The following is a 9,192-nucleotide window of genomic DNA, read 5'->3' on the forward strand; positions in this document are numbered from 1 at the left end:
AGTTTACTTCTGACATACAAAGCATTTTTGCATCCCACTATGATGGAACTTTTGCATATCTGCAAAATGAGCAGCACCAGAACAACTAGTCCTAGGGATTTAAACTTTGCTTGCAACGTAAATAGGGTATGCTGGACAGAAAAGTGTTATCTCAGAGAATCCCCTTTCTCAGGAATATGCTTCCCATCCATGTGAAGCCGAGCCCTTCCGTAACTATTCAACTTGGACCAGTGGATGGGAAATTGGAACTTCACCCTGGTCTGACACCTGTGCCTCTGATGGACAGAGGCAACCGTTAAAGCATACTATAGCTAACATGCCTAAAATAACTCCTAAGGTGCAATAGCTCATAGGATACATTTGGGTTGCATGGCTAGATTTATAAAGGCTCCATTGGTCATTAGCCTAGTATACACTTCTGAACTGTGATGTGGGGACCAAGCCTGGGATTTTACCCACCCTCTGCCATCCCATTGTGTCTGTAATTTTGTGCAATACCTCAGCAGCCTTTTAGCATTGTGTTTGTCCATACTAGGAAGCAACAGATTGTCCAAACACCTCTGTTCTTTATTAGTCAACTGATGTCCTTCAAGGATGCATCTGCAGTCCTTACAAATGGGTTGTCCTGTCGTCAGGCAGCCCTTCGGTCGGCCGGATTCCAAAGTCTGGGTCTGGCCTCGGCTGGTGTCGCACTTCACCCGACTTCATAGCTGCAGTTATTCGGGTATAAAGGCATCAGCCGACGCCATTTTCCTCAGTCTTTCTTGCCGCGTGGCGCCCGAAGCAGAAGCTGTTCGCAAGTGCCGGTCGGTCAGAACCAAATTACTACTACGAATACTACCCGAAGACTTCTAAAAGCCAAGTACCCGTTGGGGACTCTTTCTTGCCTCAGCCGATGTCAGAAAAAAGTGAATAATTGTTTAACTTGTGGGAAACAAATACCTCATAAAGATTTCCACTCTTACTGCTTACCTTGTTTAGGCCCAGACCACGATGTAGCAGCTTGTCTAGCCTGTGCTTCTTTTAACCGGCCAGACGGCTTAGGCGTCGGTCGGAATTGCTGAGCTGTTTTGGCACTGATTTTGCTTATATTATGCCGTCGGATCCTCCGACTTCACAAATATCCAAAAGCGCAGAAAAGGACCGACACTCGCGGTCATGGTTTCGCGAAACGCGGTTAAATAACCATGATGTCTCGGTTTCGGCTGAAACTGAGCAAGCGGTTCTTCCTTCAGCCGACAACATGCCTTCTACCGAGGCCTCTTCAAACCTGGTGGAATCGGCTTCTGAAATCCTTCCTGTGGTTGCGGTTTCTCAGGAATTATCTGACACTATTCCTTGGATATCTCAACTCCTGCGTGGAGCTGCTAGGCCTCCTGCAGCCATGTCCATTAAGGCCTTTGCCAGGGCTAAAGCAGCTAAAGCTACAAAACTGTGCCTGTTAAGACCCCCTCTCACAGGCCCAGCTCCAGTTCCCAAATGCTTTCCTTGGCAGAGGATCTTATTTCTTTAATCCGGGGATCCCAGCCTCATCCAGACAGGGCCTCTCATCCACCTCCAGAAGAGGCCTAGAGCAGAGCCTCCTGAGCCAGTGTCCACAGATGATTCCTCTGATGATTCAGATAACTCAGACCCTCCAGAGGCTCCTTTTTCCCCTTACGAAGACTCTGATGCTGAAGAGTCCATCCCTTCTGCCTCTCCACCTGAGGAATTTTCCTTTGGGGAAACCTTGCATGCTATGAGGGAACAATTTCAGTGGCAGGGCCAAGATTTTTCAGACTCCAGGAAAAGGCTTAGAACCTTTTTGCATTTACCACAACATAGGCCTTTAGCTATACTTCCAGTTCTTTCTGTTGTAGATGATGCATTTAATGATGCTTGTACTGCTCTTGATTCATTACCTCCGGCCCCTGCTAAGCCCGATAGGTACTACAGGGTCCCGGACACACATTACCATTTATACAAGGCTCCTTTTGCAGACCCCGAGACTATCTCCCAGGGGCCTAAGGCTGTAGCAACTACCTCTGCTAAAATCCCTCCCTCTGAAAGGAATCCAGGTCCTTAGAGATGGGGTAAAAGTTTACACTTCTGCTACTCTGTCAGCTAGGGCCTTGAACTGTCAATTTCATATGATCCAATATCAAGAATTTATGCTTGACCAGTTAACTAAAAAACTGTCCTCTGATGAACCTTTTGATAAGAAGTATGTTCAGGAAATGGTACATAACATTCAGCAAGTTAGTAACCATTCTTTAAAATGCGGCTATGATGCTGGAGGCTTCCTTTAGATCAGCCATGACTGGTACAGTTATCAGAAGGCGTGCATGGTTAAAAGAGCAGGCCTTACCGGACCATGTCAAATCAAAACTGTTAGATGCTCCCATGGACAAGGCCAATTTATTTGGTTCTCCTGCACAACAGGTATTGAAGAAGATGGAGAGAGGCAAAATCTGTACAAACAGTGAAAGATTTCTTACAGGTCCAACCTCCAAGGTTTAGCAGGAATTGGCCCTCCAAAACTTGGTCCTTTCCAGGCTCCTCTAAAGCACAGAGAGGCAGGAATAGGCGATCAAGAGGCAGAAACCAATCCAGGGGTGCCTACAGGGGACGCCAGTGGCAGGGTAACAACCAGCGAGGCACAGACACAGCCACCACCACTGCAACAGGACAATCACAGTGACTTGGCTCTGGCACAGCCTACAAGGGAACAACTAGAAGCACCCTTAGGCAGAAAGCTAGCCTTATTCTCAATAAACTGGCATTACATCACAACAGACAAGTGGATTTTACAGACAATAGACCAAGGCTACAGGTTCCACTTCCATACTCTACCAGGGAAGAGAGAATGCCAAACCTACCTCCAAATCAAAGACAAGCTCTAAAACAAATATCTCAATTATTAAAGATGAGAGCTGTGGAAAAGGTACCATCTATGGAGCAAGGAAGGGGATTTTACTCCAGACTCTTCCTGGTACCAAGAAAAGAGAACAAATGGAGGCCTATTCTCGACCTGTCCGCTTTAAACACATTCCTCATTGTTCCAAAGTTCAAAATGCTGACCTACAGCAGCTTCTTCCCCATGCTGGGCAAGGAGTCTTGGCTGGTAACTCTAGATCTCAAGGAGGCATACCTGCACGTCCCCATACGACCAAATTGCAGAAGATACCTCAGATTTCTTGCAGGATCAGAGCATTATCAATTCTCAGCATTGCCCTTTGGCTTATCTACTGTGCCCAGAGTGTTCACGAAATGCCTGGCATCAGTAATTGCTCATTGCAGGCTTCAAGGAATCCAAATTTACCCCTACCTGGACGACTGCCTGATACAAGCGGACAACAAAAACAAGCTAACAGAAGACTTACAAAGAGTCATTTACCTGCTACCTGCCCTGGGATATACAGTCAACATAAAAAAGTCAAGGCTGATACCATCCCAAAGAATAACCTTTTTGGGTGCAGAGCTGGACACATCAAAGCAAATGGCATTCCTAACTGCAGAAAAACAAGAACTACCTCTCTACTTCTTGGCATTAACAAAGCAGAACCATCTAACAGCAAGAAAAGTACTGCAAGCCTTGGGCTTCATGGCATCCTGCATAATACTGGTCCCTCATGCCAGACTGCATATGAGAAAGCTACAGTGGTACCTAAAGAATTTATGGTCTCAACACAAGCACAGCCTAGAAGCCAAAATTCCAATAATCCCATGCCTGAAGCAAGAGTTCCTATGGTGGGCTCAGGCCTGTCAATCAAACACAGGATTGCCCTTCTACAACATTCAACCAAGCCAAACCATCACGGCCAGACGCCTCAGACCTCGGTTGGGGGGCCCACATGCTGGACAAGTGCATACAAGGCTTATGGACTCGAGACCAGCTGCACCTACACATAAATCTAAAGGAAATGCTGGCAGTAAAATTGGCAATCCAGACATTCAGACCATTTCTCCGAGAAGGTCAGTTGATAAGGACAGACAACACCACAGTTATATGGTACATCAACAAACAGGGAGGCACACATTCATACCCTCTATGCCGGATGGCACTGGACCTATGGAATGTGGCTCTGAGCTACAACATTCAGTTACAAGCAATTTTTGTACCAGTAAAAGAAAACATTCTAGCAGACATATTAAGCAGGACTACCATGGATGCCCACAAATGGATGCTGCATCCGGACATCTTCAAAGCCATTACAAGAAAATGGAGACTCCCAGAAATAGACTTATTTGCATCCCCACACAATCACCAGCTAAAGAAATTCTGCACAAGGACGTACCACCCACTAGCTTGGAAGGTGGACTCCCTATCTTTCAGTTGGAAAAATCTGACAGCATATGCATTCCCACCACTTCCTTTGATGCACAAGGTGCTATTGAAGATCAAAGAGGACCGTCCAAGGATCATTCTGATAGCTCCAGACTGGCCAAGGCAACACTGGTACCCATTACTTAGGAGCATGTCTCGGGAACAAATATGGACACTACCCCTGGTTCCATTGCTGTTAACACAGAACAACTACAACATCCTGCATCCAAACCTAAAAACTCTGCAGCTGACTGCCTGGAACATTCCATAAGATCAATTAACCCAAATTTATCACAAAGAGTTAAAGACATTATCCTTGAGGCTCACAGACCCTCAACAAGGAAAAATTATGCAGCAAAATGGAAGAGATATCTCATTTGGAATACTGCAAAGGGAGAAGATGTGTCACTGGTAAACATAGCCAACATCCTGGAATACTTGGCAGAGCTCTTCCACACAGGCCTGTCCTATTCTTCCATCAAGATACATGCATCAGCAATTTCAGCAGAATACAGCTTGGATCCTCCTGTCTTCTCGCATCCTCTGCTCAGGCAGTTTCTGAGAGGAATTAAAAATGTAAAATCTCCTAGGAAACCACCATTGCCAGCATGGGACTTGAACTTTGTGCTAGAAAAATTGACACTTCCTCCTTTGAACCAGCAGCAACAGCAGAATTACAATACTTATCATGGAAGACTGCTTTCCTGCTGGCAATCACTTCAGCAAGAAGGGTATCTGAACTACAGGCATTGATGGCAGTGCAACCCTTCCTGATCTTCCATCAAGATAGAGTGTCCATGAGAACAAATCCTACTTTTATGCCTAAGGTGGTATCCAGAGTATCTTTAAATCAGGCTATCCACCTACCTACATTCTTCCCAACCCACAGAACAGGGAGAAAGACTGTTGCATACCTTGGATGTACATAGACAGTTAAGCTACTACCTGGACAGGACCAAGGGCAATAGAAAAACTGACCAGCTACTGGTAGCATATGCAACAGGAAGGGAAGGAAAAGCAATTTCAAAACAGACAATCTCCAAGTGGATAGGAAATTGCATTAGATTTTGTTATTCCTACCATGGAAAGAAAACTCCAGAGAACATCAGGCCTCACTCCACAAGGGCTACAGCCACTACCACAGCTTTCTTCACGGTGGCTACCAAGGACATTATTATTATAGAGGCTGCTACTTGGACCTCCGTGCATACATCTGCCAAGCATTATAACTTACCTTTATACTCTAGATCCCGAGCAAGGTTTTGCCACTGCTGTTTTGCAAGGGATCCTAACTACCACCATAATCTCTTCTTTCCTCCTCCCTAGTTTGGCTATGGTATTCTACCCATTTTGTAAGGAATGCAGATGCATCCTTGAAGGACATAGTACAGTTTGTACCTACCATAAATGTAGATGTCCGATAGGAATGCATCTGCAGTCAAAATACCCACCGCCTTCCCTCTGTGGTACTCCTAGGGTATTTGCCCATCTTATAGCTAGCTGGGGGGGATCTATTATGGTGTATTTGTTTGTATATATGTACATACATGCTTATTTTTTGTGTTTGCTCTCTACTTTTTGGAAACATTGACATTTATCCAAATTTAGCCTTCCAAGAGGGCACCTGGCATCTGGGGCAAGAAACGCTGAGGAAAATGGTGTCGGCTGATGCCTTTATACCCGAATAACTGCAGCTATGACGTTGAGTGAAGTGCGACACCAGCCGAGGCCAGACCCAGACTTTGGAATCCGGCCGACCGAAGGGCTGCCTGACGACAGGACAACCCATTTGTAAGGACTGCAGATGCATTCCTATCGGACATCTACATTTATGGTAGGTACAAAACTGTACTTTCTGCATTTTCTTGTCTAGCAGATAGTGTTTCTTAATAGTTCAGTGTAGTAGATATCTCCCCTGGCTCCTCTACAAACATTTTGTTACCATCATCCCTAATTCTTGTGTGACACTTCTGTCAACCTTCTGTTGCCAGTGTCTGGCTGTCAGTGCTCTAATCACTCTAGGTATGTTGACCTGAATCAGTTCATTTGCCACCCTTTCTATCCTCTTCAGCTTGTTGCACTTTAAATTTTGAATCCCCCTCAGTTGCAATTGCTCCTTAATTGTTAGTATAACTATTATTGTGTAATACCCCAATCCATTGGCAGTTTTCTGCTTGGATGGGCATATTCTGTCCTGAAAGCCTTTCCCTTATCATTCCTGAGTTCTGCTTCAAGATTGTACCAGTCCTTTTGGTTATTTGTTTTCTGGGACTGTACATTTCTCACCAGTAATTTACTCAAGTCTTGCCCAAGATACTTCCTGCATTACTTATGTATTGCAGTCCTCCAGTGAGGCTCTACTATCAGAATTAATTGGAATTTTAGATTCGCCTTCATATATGTATGGTTGGAAACAAGTATAGGTCATTAACATGCTACCGAACCAATGTAATCGCTCATTTTATAAGAGTATCTTCTTTTTCTTTCAGCTGCTTCCGTTAGGGATCATCACAGCAGATCAACTGTTTCCATTTCTTCCTGTCCTCTGCATCTTTCTGTGTCACACCAACCACCTGCATGTCCTCTCTCACCACATCCATAAACCTTGTCTTAGGCCTTCCTCTTTTCCTGTTACCTGGCAGCTTTATCCTTAGCATCTTTTTCCCAATATACTCTGCATCCCTCCTCAGCGCATGTCCAAACCAACGTAATCTTGTCTCTCTGGCTTTGTCTCCAAACCTTGTCTCCAAACCTTCCAACCTGGGCTGACCCTCTAATATACTTATTCCTAATCCTGTCCATCCTCGTCACACCTAGTGCAAATCTTAATATCTTCAACTCTGCCATGTCAAGCTCTGACCTCTGGTCTCACTACCCACTTGTAGACCTTCCTTTCACTCTTACTGGTACTAGTCTGTCACAAATCACTCCTGACACTCTTCTCCACCCACTCCATCCTGCATGTACTCTCTTCCACACTCACCATTACTCTGAACTGTTGATCCCAAGTACTTAAACTCATCCACCTTTGCCACCTCTACTCCCTGCATCCTCACCATTCCTTTGTCCTCCCTCTCATTCACACATATATACTGTCTTAGTCCTGCTGACCTTCATTCCTCTTCTGTCTAGAGCATATCTCCACCTCTCCAGGGTCTACTCCACCTGTTCCTCACTCTCACTACAGATCACAATGTCATCTGCAAACATCACTCAGTCCACAGGGGACTCCTGTCTGATCTCGATCTGTCAGCCTGTCCATCACCATTGCAAATAAGAAAGGGCTCAGAGCTGATCCTTGATGTAATCCACACCTCCAACTTAAAGCGCATCCGTCACTCCCGCCATGAGCGTCACAGCTGTCACACTACCTCATTACATATCTGTACCACTCTTACATACTTCTCTAACACTCCCAACTTCCTCATACAATATCACAACTCCTCTCTAGGCACCCTGTCATATGCTTTCTTTAAATCCATAAAGACACAATGCATCTCCTTCTGACCTTCTCTGTACTTCTCCATCAACACTCTCAGAGCAAACATGTGTACATCTGTAGTGCTCTTTCCTGGCATGAAACCATACTGCTGATCACTAATCATCACCTCCCTTCTTTACCTAGCTTCCACTACTCTTTCCCATAACTTCATGCTTTGACTGATCAGTTTAATCCTCTTTCATAGTTACTACAGCTCTGCACATCACTCTTATTCTTAAAAATTGGTACCAAAACACTTCCTCCATTCCTCAGGCATCCTCTCACTTTCCAAGATTTCATTAAACAATCTAGTTAAAAACTCCACTGCCATTTCACCTAAACACCTCCATGCTTCCACAGGTATGTCATCTGGACCAACAGCCTTTCCGTTCTTCATCCTCTTCACAGCTATCCTTACTTCCTCCTTGCTAATCCACTGCACTTCATGATTCACTACATTCACACATCATCCAACCTTTTCTCCCTCTCATTCTCTTCATTCATCAACCCCTCAAAGTACTCTTTCCATCTGCTCAACACACTCTCCTTAAACATGACACTTAGGTGAGGTGCCATTTCATTTTGTAGTTTATGTAGTACACAGCCCGGGATGTTATCTGGTCCCATGGATGCTGTATTCTTAGTTTTGGAGAGTGTGTTTTTTACCTGTGTGGCCATTATTACTGGAATTTGGCAATCTTCTGGTATTGAGATGAGCCGTTTAGGGGGTGAGAGGGGATGACAGTGTTAACACGAATCGATCTTGCCAGGATATTGGCAATATCCTTGGGATCAGTATATTTAATGCCATTCTGTTGTAGCTCAGAGGCAGATCTGAGCATTGCCATTCTAGATTCTTGACATAGTAATAGAATGCCTTGTTGTTGTCTTTGGAGATCTTTGGCAATTTTATTTCATAACTAGCTTTAGAGGATTTTCACGAGGGATCTCAACTTCTTACTGAGGATGGCAAAGGGAATTTTTGCATCGTGGGATTTTCCTCTTTTCTGCAACACTTTCTTCCTTTTGTTGTAAAGTTTGTTTATGGCAGGAGAGAACACCAGATTGGCTTCCTTTTTTGGAGGAGAGCATCTTGGATTTCTATGTTGAGATGTCTTACGATTCATGCATGAGTGGATGTTAACTCGTACAGTGCCTTAATGTAGGACTCGACGGTCAATTTCAATTCCCATCTGCCTGGGTGTCATGAAGTTTGTCACTTCACGACTTGAGTACCATGAAGTTGGCTTTGGAGAAGTTTTTATGGAGGAGGTTCCTTACTGGGAAGTGGGGTGGGATGTGGATGTTTAGAATTGATTAACTTATGGTCTGAACTGACCAGCAGGGGGGTTGACCATAGGTGTGGGCATTGATTTTCCATGTTGGTAATTACCAGGTCTCCAGG

Source organism: Protopterus annectens, chromosome 10.part0 (assembly GCF_019279795.1).
Source record: "Protopterus annectens isolate FY-2018-M chromosome 10.part0, PAN1.0, whole genome shotgun sequence".
NCBI classification, from domain to species: Eukaryota; Metazoa; Chordata; order Ceratodontiformes; family Protopteridae; genus Protopterus; species Protopterus annectens.